General features: G+C 31.6%; 1 protein-coding gene across 2 annotated transcripts in view; it reads right to left on the bottom strand.

The window, feature by feature from the left end:
* Positions 1 to 13,509, bottom strand: part of LOC106687782 (myrosinase 1) — a 46,461-nt gene extending 32,952 nt beyond the window's left edge. Inside the window, exon 1 of one of the 2 annotated variants that reach the window (XM_014431871.3) lies at positions 13,373 to 13,509. The gene's annotated coding sequence lies outside the window, so the exon portion shown is untranslated. The remainder of the gene's footprint in view (positions 1 to 13,372) is intronic. The other variant, XM_014431870.3, reaches the window with a different exon arrangement.
* Positions 13,510 to 19,164: the final 5,655 nt, after the last annotated feature.

Genomic DNA, 19,164 nt, shown 5'->3' with positions numbered 1-19,164 from the left:
ATTGTATATATTATTTTATCATTATGTTATTTTATTTATTTATTTTTCATACAGATAGTTTGATTATGTTCATTTTATTTATTCTTTTGTTTGTATATATTTTAAGAGAGTTTTTTTATTTATTTTTTTTTTTAGTATGTATGAGATCATTCATCACTATTACCTATTGCCCACAACTGTGTGGCAGATTATAATATCTATCAATTAATAAATCTATCAATTTAAAAAAAATAAATAAATAAATGGTCGGTTTCCAAATATTGACAGTAATGCTGGAAATATTAGAGAATACTCCTCAGACTTCTGCTAAGTTAGGAAACCCGGTTTAAATTGTTAAGAAATTAGTAAACACTACGATAATCAGACCAATTTGGACATTTGGAATTGAGCTCTGGGGCTCTACCAAACCAGCAAATTCCTCCCGCATCCAATCCTTACAATCCAAATTACTACGTAAAATTCTTGATGCTCCTTATTACGTTACAAATAAACTCATTCACAAAGGCCTTAACATCCCATTCGTTGCAGATTTGACCCAAAACAGATATGCATCTTTTCATTCCAAACTCCTTACCCATCCTAATCCATTAATTCTTAATCTTTCATCCCTAACAATCTCTGATAATCCTCCGAGGCGTCTGAAAAGAAGATGGCCACAGGACCTTCTAATTTAAATTAATGCATGAAGTACCACCAATAGGTGGTTCCTTTCCAAGATTTTCAAGTGTATATGAAACATACAACATATTTACTTATTCTATTTATTATTTGTACAGTTGTAAATCACATTAAATAAATTTAAAATAAAATTGTTAAGATATTTTAAACGTTGCTTCTCTCCTTTCCTAGTACCTTTTAGCAACTTTCCTGGCAGCTTCTACTTAAAATAATCTTAATAAATCTTTATCTCAATTAGAAACTCATGAACACTCCATCGAACGCCTGATTAATAAATATTGAGATTATGTATAATAAGTATTATTATAAATTATATTATTAATGACCTTTTTTTTCTCATATCATTTTGAATTTTCTTTAAATATTTAAAATATTGTGGTTTTAAGATTGATAAGAAGTATTGAAAACGTCTTGCATTCCAAAGGAAGAATTAGTTCTGGGAAACTTTGATGAAGGGAAGAAAAATCCTTATAATTACGTATTGTAGAAAAAATAACTTCACAGTTGTCCTCATTAGATCTAAACTTCAATATCTTACCTCTATTTTATAAACTATGGACCTTATAATTCTGGTTGTCAAAAAAATGAAAGAGATTTATTGTGTTGATATTAAGCAAAACAGAAACCTATATTCTAACGAGTGCTATGTGTGAAGCAATACAAGTTCGTTCTTCACCATGACTTTTCCGTGTTCATAATCCGGTTTTATTCAATATAAATTTTATTACTGACGCATCGATTTTTTAATTCAAACTGAATTATATATTCGTAATTAAAGTTTCATTTTGGACATATTAATATATCGATATGTAAACGTCAGGTTAGCTAAATAAATCCTGCAAAGCCTGTGGATATCTTAAGCTATGTGTATTAGTTTTTTTCTGTTAAATTTTATTACAAAATAAATTTAAATGCAAAATTTATTAAAACCTGACAAGTATGCATTTTTTATAGAATTATTGCAATACATTTTCTTCGTAATTTTTTTTTTCTATTACGTCAATTTATTTTTAGATTCAATTATTCAAAAGATTTGTTTCAATTGTTTTAATGCTACTGCTAGTGAATGGGGTGGGAAGGAGAAGAATATTGCGGAATCCTGTATATATCTTTACTATATAGACATATAATATAAATATAACGTATATTGATACATTTATTATACTATGTCTAGTACGTCTGTGGACACCTACTAAAAAGCCGTATTCTCTGAATTTGTTTTTTATTCTCAGCAAAGTTCAATAAGTTCTCATTTTTCTGGACGACCCTGTAATGCCCTTGGTAAGTTGATCTTAAGAATGCAATGTAGATCGTGATGTTGACCAATTTTAGTTATATAACTTATTCAATTTTTTTTTTACTGAACATTTTTACACATATAGAGTAATAAATCAATCTAATAAATGCATGCGTATTGGAAACCAACATGGAGTATTTGACACTGTAAAATAAAAGGGCCCTCCAGGTTAGATCATATATTTTCTGCAATGTGTTATCAAAAGGAATAAACATAAAATAAATATTAATGTGTACAAAAATACATCAATATCATTATCATTAAGAATATCATATGTTAATAGAGGATTAATGTTGTTTAACCCTCTTCTTGGTTCGTGAACATGGGAGTTAACGTTACTTTTCTGAGTGCTCAAATTTTCTTAATATCTTAAGCAATGATACCTGACCAACAAGACATTTTTCAAATCGTCAGCATTCAAATGATGCAAGTGTTGTGACAAGAAACTCTTGTTTCGATATTTATAAAAATAAATATTAATTCAATTTTAATAGATATCTAAGAAAATCTGTAATGATAAAATTCACGTCTTTGTTGTAATAGTTTTCCTTTAATTTTTTTATTTAAAAAAATATTATTCTTATTATATTGTACTGTAATACTGACCTAGCACAAAACGTTGATGCCGAATTTAATTTTTTTTTTTAAGTAAAAGTTAATTTTAAGACGGTTTATTCTCCGGTTGCCGTAGAAGAGGGTAATATAAATAGAAAAACCTTAAATATAAATAATAGAATTATAAAAATACGTTTGAATATAAAAATACCCTTCCCCCCCCAAAAAAAAAATTCTAGTCAAGTCGTAATATAGCCTTAGGGTTTTCCACACTCAACAAAATTTACTCTAGGACTTATTTATTCTAATATTATAACAGTTTTTTTTTTAGGTTTCGTTTTAGAGTCTGCATTTATATGGCACCAGTGCTAAAACTATCCCGAGACCAGTTTATTCTCAGACCACGGTAGAGTTAAGAATAGGTTCATGAAATATACATTCTTAAAATTATAAAAAATAGTCCAGTTTTAAATTTAATAAAAAATTATTTTTTTATGAAAAAAAATGTCTGAAACATTGTTCAGGAAAATCAATGGAGCAGCACATTTATAGAGTGACCAGTGATGCTAAGTAACCCTCTTACAGGACACCCATTTGATGCAAGTTGCATCAAATTGTTGCCTCAGGGATGAAGAAGTATTATTTGTCTGTTTATCCTAGGAACGATGTTCTTGAGAATATATTACAGGAATAGTACTGGGACATATCGTATACTAACAAAAATAATTAAATAATATACGAGAATATACGGATAGGAGTAAGCATAACAGGTGGTAAAACTACCAACGTTTTTTAATATAACGTATATTAATATTTATATAACATATATATTAAAATGCATACATTTCATTTATGGGTAATATGTGTTGTGACTCAAGTGGGGCCAGTAGTTGGATGTGATACTACTTCCCTCCGAATTATCATGTGGGGACCTCCCTCTCCTTCTTAGAGCGGCTCTTCAACGTACTGTAATCTGCCCGACCGTGGGTTGCAATATTTCTATGGGGTACATTCTCTCGAGGAGTCGTGATGTGCTTTTTCGGTACCCGAAATGTATATCTTGATGAAGGGCGTATGATATCCTAGACGGTCTCCTGACCACAAACCTTGATTGTAGAGCGGCTTTTCTTGCCTTCGAATCGATGTATTTGAATACATGAGACAATTCAAGGACGGCCCAGAGGGATCGATTACAAAGCTATGGGGGCCATTGTTAGTAACAAAGAGAGGATGCCCCTCCCTGTTTAAAGGTAGTCTTATTTATGCTTCCTTTAACCCAATGATTTGCGAATATCTTTAAAAAAAATATCATTTAGCGCGGTGAAATATATTCATTGCTTTTTTCTTCTTATTTGGCTCCATAGTCCAAGATAGACTTTGGCCTTCAGAACCTTTCTTCTCCAGTCAGTCTCTCAAAGTTTCTTGTGGTCCTCCAGGTTCTTTTGTCAGCTTTCCTTGGAACATGCTCTCTTCCTCTTAACTGGGAGAGAACCCTTCCCCCAGAAGGGTCCAACTACTGACCCCACTTGAGTCACAACACATATTACCCATAAATGAAATGTATGCATTTTAATATATATGTTATATAAATATTAATATACGTTATATTAAAAAACGTTGGTAGTTTTACCACCTGTTATGCTTACTCCTATCCGTATATTCTCGTATATTATTTAATTATTTTTGTTAGTATACGATATGTCCCAGTACTATTCCTGTAATATATTCTCAAGAACATCGTTCCTAGGATAAACAGACAAATAATACTTCTTCATCCCTGAGGCAACAATTTGATGCAACTTGCATCAAATGGGTGTCCTGTAAGAGGGTTACTTAGCATCACTGGTCACTCTCTAAATGTGCTGCTCCATTGATTTTCCTGAACAATGTTTCAGACATTTTTTTTCATAAAAAAATAATTTTTTATTAAATTTAAAACTGGACTATTTTTTATAATTTTAAGAATGTACATTTCATGAACCTATTCTTAACTCTACCGTGGTCTGAGAATAAACTGGTCTCGGGATAGTTTTAGCACTGGTGCCATATAAATGCAGACTCTAAAACGAAACCTAAAAAAAAACTGTTATAATATTAGAATAAATAAGTCCTAGAGTAAATTTTGTTGAGTGTGGAAAACCCTAAGGCTATATTACGACTTGACTAGAATTTTTTTTTTTGGGGGGGAAGGGTATTTTTATATTCAAACGTATTTTTATAATTCTATTATTTATATTTAAGGTTTTTCTATTTATATTACCCTCTTCTACGGCAACCAGAGAATAAACCTGAATAGAATAAAAACTTTCTTCTCCAGTCAGTCTCTCAAAGTTTCTTGTGGTCCTCCAGGTTCTTTTGTCAGCTTTCCTTGGAATATGCTCTCTTCCTCTTAACTGGGGAGGGTTCTCTTGTTAGCTTCTTCATCATTTGTTCATTGGACAACCTTTCGGCATACCCAAATCAGCTAATTCTTTTAGATTTGATAAATTTTATAATTTCTACATGGCCACTAAGTGCATCCAGTTCCTCCTTATGCACCAGATGTCATGATTGCTGATTGGACCAAGAGACCTTCATTGGACCTTCATTATCTTCCTCTCGAATACTCAATATTTCTTTATTTCGAATACTCAATATTATTATTCTTTTTAATCATTCTTTTGGCCAAGAAGTAAACTGTAACTTCATTAATTAGTTTTAGTGCAACATTAAAAACTTTCTAGGCATTGAACAGTTGGATTCTGATATCCCAATCAAAGGCTTGCTAGAAGTCGATAAAGAGCACATGAATGTTTTTCTTAGGTTCACATTACGTTCAAGGACTTTAAACAAAGCTTTGGTTTGATGTGGCTCTGTTTGGTCTAATTTGATAATTTGTAAGGATTAATAAAAAAAAAAATTGTTTCAGTCACCATGATGAAGGCCTAAAATTCATGCCAAAACATTGGCACTTATAAGATAAGTTTTACTTATATGTGTTTTCGCTGACCTAACCATTTTCTTCAATATTATTTCATCGGTTAATTATTTAGGCACCATTAAAAACTATAATCATTACAGGACAAAATTAAATTCATTAAGTAAAAAAAAATAAATATCTAGTTTATTGAGTTTATAACAAGTTTCAAACACAAAAGAATCGAAGTTTCAAGTTCTCTTCTGAGCCGTTCTCAAGTACTCATAATCCCTACTTCTTTTGAGTTATCACTAATACCCGTTTAATAAACATGCTCTACTTTAAAATGGAAAGTGAAAATAAAGAAATAAAAAACTATATTACGAGTGTGAAATCTTGTTGTCATCAAACTTGATTGGCAAAGATAAACAGCAGTAATCTCTAGTTTACACCAATCAGTCAGATAACAATGTTTGTAGTCTTTCATTACCTTTCGTATTGAACAACTAGGGATTTATTCCATAATAATCTAAAGACTGTCAATTTAGAGCAAGAAATATAAAGGGATTAATGTTGTTATATGAGCCGTTGAGTGCAAAAGTAGTGTAAGTCCAAATTGGTGTTGAGGGATATTCAAAACTTAAGAGAATAGTATTTTTAAAAACTTGGTTAGGAATAACAACTTTCTCCGTCAAAAGTAGTCTATCAGAAGCGTGTCCAATTATTTTAGAGCATTTGAAGTTAATCCATTCAGTGATTATTGAATAAGTGTTTAATGAAAATTAATTGTGATGAGAACAATGAATTAAACCACTTTTGCTCTCAATGAATCATATATTTCTCTTAGGAGGAAAACTAAGGTTATTCGGCCATCCATCATGTTAGGCCAAAGTACTATATTATTTTTAATAAATTCTACATCATATCTTAGTTTTATTATTGAGAAAAAAAATCCTTCGCTACCTCTTATTTCTTCATTTAAACTTAGAATGACGTTTCGGACATCCGTCCATTTTCTTTAATAATCTACAATTATATTAAAACAAAAATAGAAATATATTGAACCCTTAGATACAGGTTAAATAATGTAGATTCTAGAACAACATTACACTTGTATGAAAAGATTCTGAATCAATGGCTTGCTTTTTAAGTAGATAAAATTCATTGAAGGGGTTTTCTATGTCTATTAAATTCTCTTTTTCTTTCTTAGCTAATTATTATGTAATTCCATCAGAAGAAGTTGGATGTTATCATTAGCCGATGTAGATTTATTAGTATATCTTCGTCTAAGAATTAGAACAAGAAAATAAAACCATGTACAGTCAAAATCCATGAAGTGTAAAGAATTTAGTATTTTCTAAGTACTCAATCTTGAATTACGTTTGATCAAGGAGGTGATTTGTTTAAGATCACGCTCGACCGCCTGATCTTTTTCCTAATTAAGGGTACCCAGATGGCATAGGAGGTCTCCCAGAACAAGAAAATAAATTGAATTGAAAAGGCAAGGGACAAGAATACAATTTGAAAATAATAGATAAATTCAGTAAAATAATCTAATAAAACAATTTTTCTATATAATTTAAGTAGAATAAAATTAATTTTAAATAAGTAAAAATTTTATTTAATACAGCCATATCTTATAAAAAAGGGTATAATAGGGGAGTGATGCTGGTAGGAAAGGTGAAGCTAAAAACAAGGATCCTTTGAAGGACCAGGGGCGGGGCAGAGGAATAGGGAAAGAGCACAAGCCAATCACAGACTGTTTCATAGTGTAAGAGCCTAAGAGGAGAAAGTTAGTTACTTCATTCCAATTTTTTATTACTTTAAGGAAAATTATGCATAGTTACTAGTCAGAATTTATGAGTCAGCCAAGTGTAGTTAAGGGGAATCAAAAATGACAGCTGTAGCAAACGTAAAAAAAAAAATTACTTTTTCATTAGGAGTTCCATATCTTTAAAACTACTTACAATACGAAACACCTAATAGAACATCATTTAAAGTATAGTAAATTTATTAAATATGCTCCTTAAAAAGCAGCATTTCACAAAAAAAAACAGTTTATTTATTTTGAGAAATCTAAATCTCAGGAACCATTAAACATACAGATGTCTATTTGCACTCAAATTAAAGCTACTTTAAATATGCTATAATGTAGTTCAAATGTTTATCTGCGTCGTAGCAGTAGTTTTCATAATAGTTGCTAAAATAAATGCACAAGATGTTTATTTCTAATTGTTTGGACAAAACTTTTAATTTATGGAAAACTATATCTCAGTAAATATTAGACGTATAGATGTCAGTTGCCCTCCTGTATTATAATGTAGTTTATGGAGTTTTTAAGGAAGTTAGGAATGGTAGTTTTCATATTTGCCAAAATAAATTCACAAAATCTACTTCAAACTAGTAGGTTTCCTAGTGTTGTTGGTAGTTTTAAAGTTACAGAGCTCCGAATGGAAAATTAATTTTTTTTACGTGAAACAGCCGTCTATTTTTATTGACGCTAACTGTACTTGGCAGACATCAATTTTTACTAGTTACTATTAATAGTTTTAATTAAGTAATTAAAATTGGGTTAAAATAACTGAACTTTTTTTTCCCATGGGGCTCTTGTACAATCATGTTTTACTTTAGATTACAATGGCGAGTATTTCTAAACCTAAACATCATGGCCATTTTGGCTTCACTTTTTCTATGGACGTGAGTAGGATTATGCCACCTTCATGGAGATAACAAGCAGCTCATAAGTTTTCATACTCAATGTAATAGAATATTAGATAGTACTAAGATGAACGATGTATCATCTATGAATGAAAGTGATTAATAGTAGAAATGGTTTACTGCAAAAATCATCATCATTGTTCATTCAATTTTAATTAGGAAATGGTAAAGTTAATTATAAGGTAATATTGTTCCCAACATTTTAAGTAAATTTAAAAAGTTTTTAATGCAATATTTAAATAGAACTATATAATTATAAGGTATCAGATTGGAAAATTGGGAAAAATTCCCCAAAAAGTTTTTTAAATCAATAAGGGCTTTTTTTATAAAAGGAAGTATCTTACCCTAAACATTCAATTTAGATAAGACACATTGCGAAATTGTTTTGAAGAGCAATTTCAAAAAATTCTGTAACTCTCTTTTCAAGTTTCGTGTGTTATTATAACACATTAGTTAGTGGATAAACTAACACAATAAATAGCTTTATAGAGAAACAAAGGGGCATTAATGCATTAAATTCTGTTTGCTTACAAACTGTTGTTTGTCAAATCCTCAATTTTAATTTCTTATCTTTTTCATTGAATTTTCGGCTTAGAATAATTTTATTATTTTTAATTAGAGTTACTATGAGCAACTTCTTATACTAAATTACTGATCTAAGAACGGTTGATGATTTGGTGAAACATCCACATATTCAAGATAAAAAGTAAAAATAAAAAAATAAGACCTTCGAAACCATTGAAAATCAGGTCCTCAATTTAAATATTCATTGTTTTTGCAAGCTATATTTGCATAGACTGTGTCGCTGTGGGAAGAGCGTAGAAAATAAACTAGGTTTACATTGGAAGAAGTGAAGCTACCCGTCAACCATAAAATTACAGGTCAGAATTAGCTGACTGTATGAAATTAGGACTTTATTGATTTTAAAAATAAAATGAAAAAGTAATTTTACCCTAAATATATGATCTAGAAAAAAATTATTCTAACAAACGGAACCATAAAATGCTAATGAACACTGATCCGACGAGTAAAAGTCCGAGTAGACTGAAGCTTAGGTGAGAGGATAGCGTTGTAACTGATCTTATAGAATTGTTTTTGGATGGGCGCCACAGATAGATGTATGTAGAGAATGATTGCTGGCATCGGTATTGAACCTTCGGGTTCGCTGATCCTATATTATTAATAAATAATAATTATTCCCTCTCCGGTTACCTACTTTCTTGTTCTTAACAGTAACTTCTGTTGAAACTGAGCCAAAATAAATTACTCCTTTTAGATCACATACACTTTCAGTGAGTTACAGCTTAGTAGAAAACATCGCAACTCATGGAATTCGAATTACGAATTCCTACTCAGAACTTTCTTCAAAGAATCTAATCAGAGGTCTTTGCCAATCCCCCCCTTCCTAACGAGGAGTTAACACAGTACTGCTAATAAAAATCACGCTTCCATTCAAATCAAGAAACGGTGTCAAAAACAAAGATTTGCTAAGTGCTTAATAAATTGTTAGGAGTTTGATAAATATTTCATACTAACGAAATGAAATCAATTAGAACTGTGACAAAAATTTTTATTTACAAAATCAATAAATAAAGGAAGTCTATAGTTGTCATTTGTACTTCACAAGCAGTGGAACACACTTGCGTGAGCTCTAAAATATTATTCCACCAAACTACAATTTGTTTAATAGTGTTCGATTAACTTATAATTTGTTTAATAGTGATCGTAACGATGGTGGTTGGTGAAAGGAAGAAGAAAAGTAGATAAGGAGCTATTCTAATTTTAAAAATAAACTAAGGTAAGTTGATAATTATAATAATTAAAGACTGATTATTAAGGTAGATTTATGGTCTGACTAAATAAATATAAATTTAGTTGCTCTTTCTATACAGAATCGTCGTTTCTCAACGCCATTGGAATATTTGTTGGTATCCCTAACTGGTTCAGTGTTATTTTGCAATAATTTCATACTTCAAAGATGTGTTTGACGGTCACATTACCATGGTGTTTCTTACATTTTGGAGGGGTCTCTCCTGTTATGAGGTGGGTGTATCATTCGGGTATGTCCTATTAGTACAAGAGCCAGGAAGAAAAAAAGGCAGTTATCTCACCCCAATTTTTGATTACTCTAATGAAAACTATGTATAATTACTAGTCAAAATTGATGAGTCTGCCACTTGGCAGGAATAAAAAATGGCGGCTGTTTCAAAACCTTAAAAAACACTCATTTTTCATTCGAAGCTCTATATCTTAAAACACTAGAAAATCTAAGAGAACATTATTTAAAGAAGAGTAAATTTTCTGAAATATTTACAGCTGAACTGTAAGCCCTAAAAGAGCAATTTACGTACAATAGTTCTCAAAATATAGCTTTTTAAAAAGCAAAATTTCTTAAAAATCTATTGAAAGATTAGTAGTTAGTTAATTTATTTTGAGAATTCTATATCTCAGGAACTATGTGACGTACAGATGTCTATCAGCACTCAAATTAAATATAGTTTAATGGACTATAAAAAAGTTTACGATCTTTACCTTCGTAGGAATAGTAGTTTCCATGATATTTGCTAAAATAAATTGGTTTATAGTTGTTCGGACAATAAGTTTGATTTATGAAAAACTTTATTTCAGAACCCTTTGGACGTACAGATGTCTGCCAGTGCTCAAATTAAAGCAAGTTAAATTTACTACAAAATAGTTAATTATGTTTATATTTGTAGGAGTATTAGTTTTTATGATATTTGACAAAATAAACTCACAAAATGTTAATTTTTAGTTGTTCGAATAAAATGTTGGATTTTTGAAAAAATATATCTCTAGATCCATAAGACGCACATATATCTGCCAACACTCAAAATAAAGGAAATTTAACTTATTATATAGTAGTTTATGACACTTATCTTCGTAGAGGTAGTAGTTTTTATGATATTCACATATGAATATTTGGCAAATGAAAATTTGTCCTAACAACTATAAATCAATTTATTTTAGCGAATTTCAAGTAAACTATCACTCCTACGAAGATAAACATCATAAACTACTTTATAGCTCATTAAACTAGCTTTAATTTGAGTGCTAATAGACGTCTGTACGTCACATAGTTCCTGAGATATAGAATTCTCAAAATTAATTAACTACTGTTGCTTTTTAAAAAGCTATATCTCGAAAACTATTTAACGTAAATAACTCTATTAGGGCTCAAATTTTAGCAAATTTACTCTTCTTTAAATGACATTCTCTTAGGTTTTCTTGTGTTGTTCCTACTTTTTAAGATATAGAGCTCCGAATGAAAAATTAGTTTTTTTTATCGCTTTGAAACAGGCGCCATTTTTATTCCCCCTACCTATTCTTGGCAGACTCATCAATTTTGACTAGTAATCATGCATAGTTTTCATTAAAGTAATAAAAATTGGGGTGAGATAACTGCCTTTTTTCTCCTCTTGGGGTCTTATACTATATTCTGAGTCGGGTGAACGCTACTTCTTCGCGGCGTCTACTACAGGTTGATGTAATCCAGGACTTCACATCTTTCTTTATAGATTTTAATTTACTGGGCGAACTTTCATTCCGCATTGCCTGTCATCTTTTATTTGTGCATTCCTTAAAAGGGCGAGCAGGTTCCTGTGCAGTAGGTTCTACCTGGCTATCATTTTTCAGGAACAATCAGAAAGTTTTAACAATTGGAAGTAATGTGAATAGTAAATTAACTAATTATTTACGACGTGTATAGAGATCATTTGATTCTACACCCCTGAATAATATGCATGGCTATCAATCACTAGGTGACCACCTAGTGACCCTACATGGTTCGAAAGATTTTGGAATACAGTTCTTTGTAGAGAAAGTTCTATATATGTTTCCTCACAAAAAAAAGAAACTTGTTATTTGAATTTTCAGGTTTAGAAATATTTCCAAGGTCAGATTAAGCCATGTAGGCAATGCTAGGGTTTCTCCAATATTTGTAGTATCAAATCAATATCAATAACTGAAAGTGATCAGCTCTGCCAATCCAAGTTATGAAACTGTGTGGAGTTGATATTAAGTTGAAACATTGGCGAGTATTGTGAGGAAGTTAATATCAAGACAATGGTGTTTATCAGTATAATTAATTTTTTATTTCAGAGAAAAATAAGTATCTTATAAGCTTTATAAGGTGAAATTGTTTCTCTTTAGAATAAAGGGAGAACAGAAACAAGTGAATTAAAACTAATACAACCTAATATTTTTATGAACTTTCTTAAGCTCCTGCCCATAAAACATCTACATTGCCTATTGGATAATCCGCCGGATAACGAAAAATCTTCACTTAATTCAGTGGTCTAGCGTGGGTGACAGCCGGCTGGGGTGGAGGAAAATATTAACCCCCCCATTAAAAAAAAAAAAATACACGGTAGTTCTAAAAAAAACTTTTGGCAAAACAATCATGTTATGGCCTATTGTACAGGTTACCAACAATAAAAGTCATAAAATGAAATGGTTCAACTTTTGACAATATATTATTATTATTTATTGTGCAATTTTGCTGGCCCTAAAAGTGCCATCTGCGCAGGCCCTTTTTAACCCCCCCCCCCTCCCACTACCCTACGCCACTGACTTAATTAATTTATTGTTGTGCTCTCGTAACAAGAAATTAAGCCTTACTAAAAAAATATTCTAGGAATGTATTAAAAAGGAATTGGGGTACTTTTTTTTTTTTTTTTAAATCGCAAATTTGGATTTAATATTGATAGCTATGGAGACACCTTATTCCCCAGGTTCAAATTTCTATATATTGCACTACCGTATTGCAGTTATAGGATCATTCCGAGTACGTAAAAAAATAATAGATAGATAAAACACTTGATAGGTTAGATTTCATGACTTAGGTATCCTCACATAAAAAAAATCTTTTTTATCGGATTTTGAAAAAAAAATATATACTTGATTTGAATGTTTTTTTTATTTAATTTATTTATAGATATTTACAACTGTATTAAATTTGATGTTAGTTATACAATGGCATGATACAGACATGTGGAGAATCTTGATAGAATACCAATAACATTTCTAGAGAAGATTTCGAGGCCATCTTCTTATTTAAAACTTTAAGAAGGAAATTGGATCGGGAATTTGGTGTGAATAGCTTATTATTGTCAGTCAGTGACATCTACGTACACTAGAGCACTTTAACATTATTATTTTCACCCATTTTATGTTGTTATCATGTGACAGTAAATTAATTCAATATTTACCTCGCGATCTTCGTACTGGAACTTATAAGAAGCGTAGAGAAACCACCGAAGCGAAGCTGACAACTGAACTAGGCTCCAACTTCTGAAGGACACTCCCCACTCGATAGATTGCCTCGATAGAAATGATGACAGATTATTTGCACATCAATATCTTCGTCGTAATAACGAGCTATACATAAAAATATAAGAATGTAAAATTAAGGACGAGAATACCAGAGGTTCACTATAAGATATTATTAAACTCGAATACCACATTTAATGATTTTTTTTTATAAATTATTCAGACGTTAATTAGTTTTTCCATCGAATTGATGAGACTGAGAACTGAAGCTGTTTTCAGGAATTCACTTTTTTTAAAAACATTTACGCGGAGGCACCAAATATAAACTGTGACCGTTTGGAACTCTTATAAATCTTTATCTTTCTTTCTTTTTTAAATTTCCATTATCTAAATTTAATAAAAAAAAGTTTCCCTCAATTCTCGTTTATACGATCGGAAAATTCTTTAATCCATAATTAGTCGAATATTAATCTCGGAATTTCTAATAACACTTTTTCGTATTTACAACTACTTTTTTCCACTATAAATGTTTCCTAGATTATCAAAAATTCATGTTTTGTTTCATATAACATTATCTCAGACTCAAAAAGGGTGTTCTCAGGAAAAATAACATCTTTTTTTCTCTATGATTATATTTTGATATTAAACAGCGGTCGTTTGAAACTCAATGATTCCTGTTACTTTGTTTTGTTAATAATTATTTTTTTTTTAATAATTTATTTATTGATATTTACAACTGTATATATATATGCACATGAAGTAAATTTGCTGTAAGTGATATTAATAATTATTAAATTGTAAAATATAGGTATTTAATTGTTTCATGTTAATGCGTATTTTTTATCTCACCGATTCATTAACGTATATTTCACCGTGCCGAATCAGGATTTCATGCTTGTGGCGCCACTTGAGCGTGCTATAAAAATAATCCAAACATGAAAAAAAGGTGATTTCAGGGGGGAAAATGGAAGTTGTTTCCTCGACGATTCTATATGTTCAAAAGAAAAATTTTTTAAAAAATATATTTTTAAAAATAAATATGCAAATATTAAAGAAGCGATATACTGAATAACAAGACTTAACAGCAATTATTGATTTTAACCGCACATATATCAACTAAATGGGTAATGATCACAGAAAGTTACAATTTTGATTCTGTTTTCAAAAAATTTAAACTGCTTGAAAAAAATTATTGAAAAAGAATATTCATGCCCATCAAACAACAGGTAGTTAATTTATTTTGAGAATCAAAATTTAAAGTGATAACTATTTAACTCTATGAATGGCGATTGCTTTGTTTTACAGCTAAACTCCTTAATGTTCATGTAATTCTTCCTCTTCGGTCAGCAACGTACTCGTATCTACAAGTAGGGTAGATAGGAGGTCCGCTCCGAGCCACGATTATTATGGGGTCACCAAGGCAGCCTATGTTATTTTTATCTTGTCTGAATTATAAGTTTATTACAATAATAAAAAATTAAATTAAATAAAAAGGTACGTACATTTATTTTAAAAATCGGGTGTTCATTCCCAGCACATATTAGCTCTTGAAATAGTCATATTTTCCCAAGAATGTACAGTTTTGGAATTACAAATGAAAGTCTCAAAAAGGTCAGATAATTTATTCTAGACCTACATCCAAGGCCCAAATTTTATATAAAATATAATATCCAATAAAAAAAAACTATCAAATATTCAATAAAAAAAATATATACATCTAAAAATCTTCAAATATTTGGGTATCCTCCAATTTCGAAGTTATAGGGTTGTTTAAAAATAATAAACTATCTGAATGATTTAATTATCCTTGTTTAAGCTGACAATTCCTTCTCTTTAAGTTCCAATAATTAATGGCTATGTAGTTATAAAATATTTAATACTAGTTTTATCACTCTCCACCACTGTCACGAGTTCCTTACTTAAATTGTCTATGGTACCAGTTTCTGTCGCAGTCAATCTAAAAAATGACTGATATTGTTCAGCCTTTTAAGTATTTGTATAAGACATAATTTGAAATTAAAGTCGAACAAACAAGTCACCATATTGTTTACTGCTGTCACACGGTTTTCGGTCGCTCCCCTGCACGTTATTAAAATTCCAGCTAATGGACATTTACAAAGAGAAAGTTCTTCCTAAAAGGTGACCAGGCAACACTGGTAAGCAGCAGAAAACACATGGTCCTGTTTATTTCCTAATCTTACTTCTTCAGTTACTTCCAGGATGTTAAGTATTTGAGCATTTTTATTGGTGGTCACTCCTTAGTCATCAACAAAATCAACACAGGTAAGATTTAAATTTTATTTATTACAAAGTTATTTCGTTTTTCAATTTCAGGCGCTTTTTAAATATTGTTCGATTTAACTATCTTAAAGTTTCCGCTTTAAGCAAATATTTCAAAAGTGATATAGGATCGTCGTTCTCGGCGGTCTTGGCGGGGCGGGTCCGGCGGTGAAGGATTGCCTTTATTTATTGGAGGCCGGGAGTGAAGGGTTATTAAACCATACTTCATATCTGGTGTTCCCTAAGACCTCAAAAGTAGCCCTATGCACAAACATTTTTTTATTAATCGATATCAGGAAATCGACGTTAGTGTGTATGTGCCTGCTTCAAGGAGTTGTAAAAGTGCATTTCCTGAAGATAATAAAAATTTTAAAAAGGGAAACAATTGATTTTAACTGTCGAAGAAGATTAGTACCTAAATAGCATCGCATTTGGAAACAATCTATCTTTAATAATAATTTTTGACGATTGTCATAACAACTAAGGAAGCACGAAAATATATATTATTTTTGTTTTACTTGGGAGCGCGGTGACATTGTGTTGAGACACAATGCTACTAACTCCAAGGACCGTGTTCCGAATTCGGCTAGGCAGAAAATTGTTTTATGTTACACTTGTTTTATGTTGCACCCAGCCTCATAGACTAGATACGCATATTGGAAACAAATCAGGCGGTCGAGAGTGATTTTGACCAAATCACCTCCTTGCACAACCGTTGGTCTAGTAACAGTACTTTCTTACAAAGTAATGCACCCTTAACCCTTCATGGGTTCATAATAATATAATAAGATAACTGGTCCATATAATATAATAAGATAACTGAAATATACTAATATGCCTATAACGTGTTCTGAATAAAGTACGAATTAGAAAAAGGGATTTAAAGTTAAACTAAAATTATTTCAAATTCATTTTATTTTCATAAACCAAAATATGTAAATAATCTGAATGGGTAATAAACTAAACTGTCATTCCCATAGAATATATCATTAACGGCTTCTAGAATAGCCAGTCCCGATTTTTTATTACAAAACCTGACACTAACTAGCTCGCCTCTGCAATAAGAAGATCAAGCAGGTCAGGACCAAGTATTACAGGCTTAATCACCTGCTAACTTCTCCTAATCTCTCTCTCCCTCTCAAATTAATGATCCACAAAAGTGTGCTAAGGCCAGCCCTGCTCTACGGAGCACCTATGCTGACCAACACAGCACCAACAACAGCCAAGAAGCTCCAACACTTTCAAAGCGGTATACTGAGACGTATAGTGAGACATACTTTACTTCAAAGAGCAAAGACGGGCCACATACATACGAAATTCGAACTACCGACGGTGACAATTTATTTATATCGAGGAGACACATCAAATTTGTTGACAGCCTTCAGTACTGTATGAACCCACTATTTAGGACACTGACACCGACAGGACGGCCACAAAGGTGGAAAACACACGCAAACAGACTCAGACTCGACTAAGTACAAGTATATAAATTATTTGAATCAACATAACTGGCGAGCCCCATCACCAACAGACAGACACAAAATACGGACTACCCCTTCACAAATAATCAAATTTCCTCAGCTCCCTCTTAAAATGCATTACCTGAATGCAGAAAAATAGGCTACCTTCAACTCCTTTTTAATCATAACCTTATCCCCACGCACCCATGGGGCTTAGAAGAAAAATAAATTATCACAAATCTCATTCAATTTTTCTCTCTCTTTTTCTGTTGTGACTTGTCCTTGTACATAGAATATAGTTGCTTTAAATTCTAAACTTTCTTCCAAAAACATATTTGTATCCTGAAATTGTTTCAGTTTAGTTGAAATAAAACATAGATGGGTATTAATGTAACTTAGGTTAACATTGTATTATTGATAACTTCAAATACCTTTCCTACACTCTCACCTTCATTTATTTCACGGTCGAAGGCTTTAAATGTATTCAAATGTCTCCTATAAAACACAGCCGCCTAAATACATGTTCTCCATCTTGTAATCATAGGTTGGAGAGGAAAATTATTCCCATCCATTATTAATTTTTATTTGGTTACCCTAGAAGGCGCTTTTTAAAAACATCTTTTTTTCATTATTAATTAATTTATCGACATCTGAATTAGACCGAACTTTTTCTGCTATCTAACTGCATCCATGCGTAACACAAGTCACAAGGATCATCTTGCTATAAAATACTGTGAGATGTCTTCAAGATTTTGTCCCCCCGCCTACAGCGAACCCAGCCCCTTATAATGTCATATGGAAAAGGAAGGGCACCAGTTACGTTTGTATATACTTATATATACATTAATATTGTTATTTATAATAAAGGAGGCAAGAAAAAAAAATCAAGTTTTTGTCATATTCGTCAATCACCAGCAGTAAAACATGTCTTTGTGTTCTTATTTCCACAGATACTATTTCAATCCCACAATTTATTTATAAATCGACTTTTGGTGTCATATTTTTTCAATACCTTGCGCAAAATTAGATATAGACATTTTTGTACGAAAATAGTTTGCTAAATTTTTGTCCAAAATACTGAACGGTCGAGGGCCATCACGCTTCACAAAGATATTGCACAAAATTTAAGTGCCGACTAAACTCTACGCGATGGAACGACGGCGCCTCGTGTTGTACTCAGCCATAGCTGACTACTATGACTTTACACACGGATGACTCGGAGATTACAAGTATCATAATTGGATTATTTGCAGCATTGAAGGAGACTTTTAATAACAATAAGAATATGAAAATATTGTGCGTGGGCCAGCAATGGTTGAAGAATCGACCGACCTTTGGGTTTGTAATCTACTTCGTGAATTGCAGCAGAAGCGGTTGTTCACCTACCTTCTATCCTGAATTTTTGCACAGGTGGTTCACTCATCATGTTGTGCGTGGCGAAAGTTTTTGGCATATTGGAAAAATATTGCACCATATTTTGTCAGTCACCTGACACTGATACTCTATTCTACAAGATTTTAACGGGTTCGCAAACCGTTCAAAAACAAGCACACTTTCATTTGACGTCAAATAAAGGGAGAAAAATATCCCTATCGTACTTTCCAAAGTTTATTTTAACCTAAAATGCTTATTTACTGGTATATTAATAACTGAAACCACTGTATATGTTAGAGGTCGGTAAAAAACTTCCCTGTTAATACCAAGTATTGCAGACTAGCCTCATAGTAAAGATAATATGGCGGGTGTTTGGTCCAATTTGTACTATAAATAGATCACAGAGCCCATATCCATCAAAGGATGAATATCTAGCTTATGCCAAAGAGAGCGGAAGCTTAAGTCTTCCGTCCCAACACACTCTCCTCCCCCCCCCCCACTAGAATTTGAAGCCCTGCCTTGAAGCTATTATGGGCAAAGGAAACATACACATGTATACTGGCTTAAAGGTGTTAATTAGCAATAAATAAACCGCTGATAACAATTAGACAATGGTC

The sequence above is a fragment of the Halyomorpha halys genome, unplaced genomic scaffold (genome assembly GCF_000696795.3).
Source record: "Halyomorpha halys isolate HHAL.00 unplaced genomic scaffold, Hhal_1.1 Scaffold1010.1, whole genome shotgun sequence".
NCBI classification, from domain to species: Eukaryota; Metazoa; Arthropoda; class Insecta; order Hemiptera; family Pentatomidae; genus Halyomorpha; species Halyomorpha halys.
This window is presented reverse-complemented; position numbering and strand designations above follow the sequence as displayed.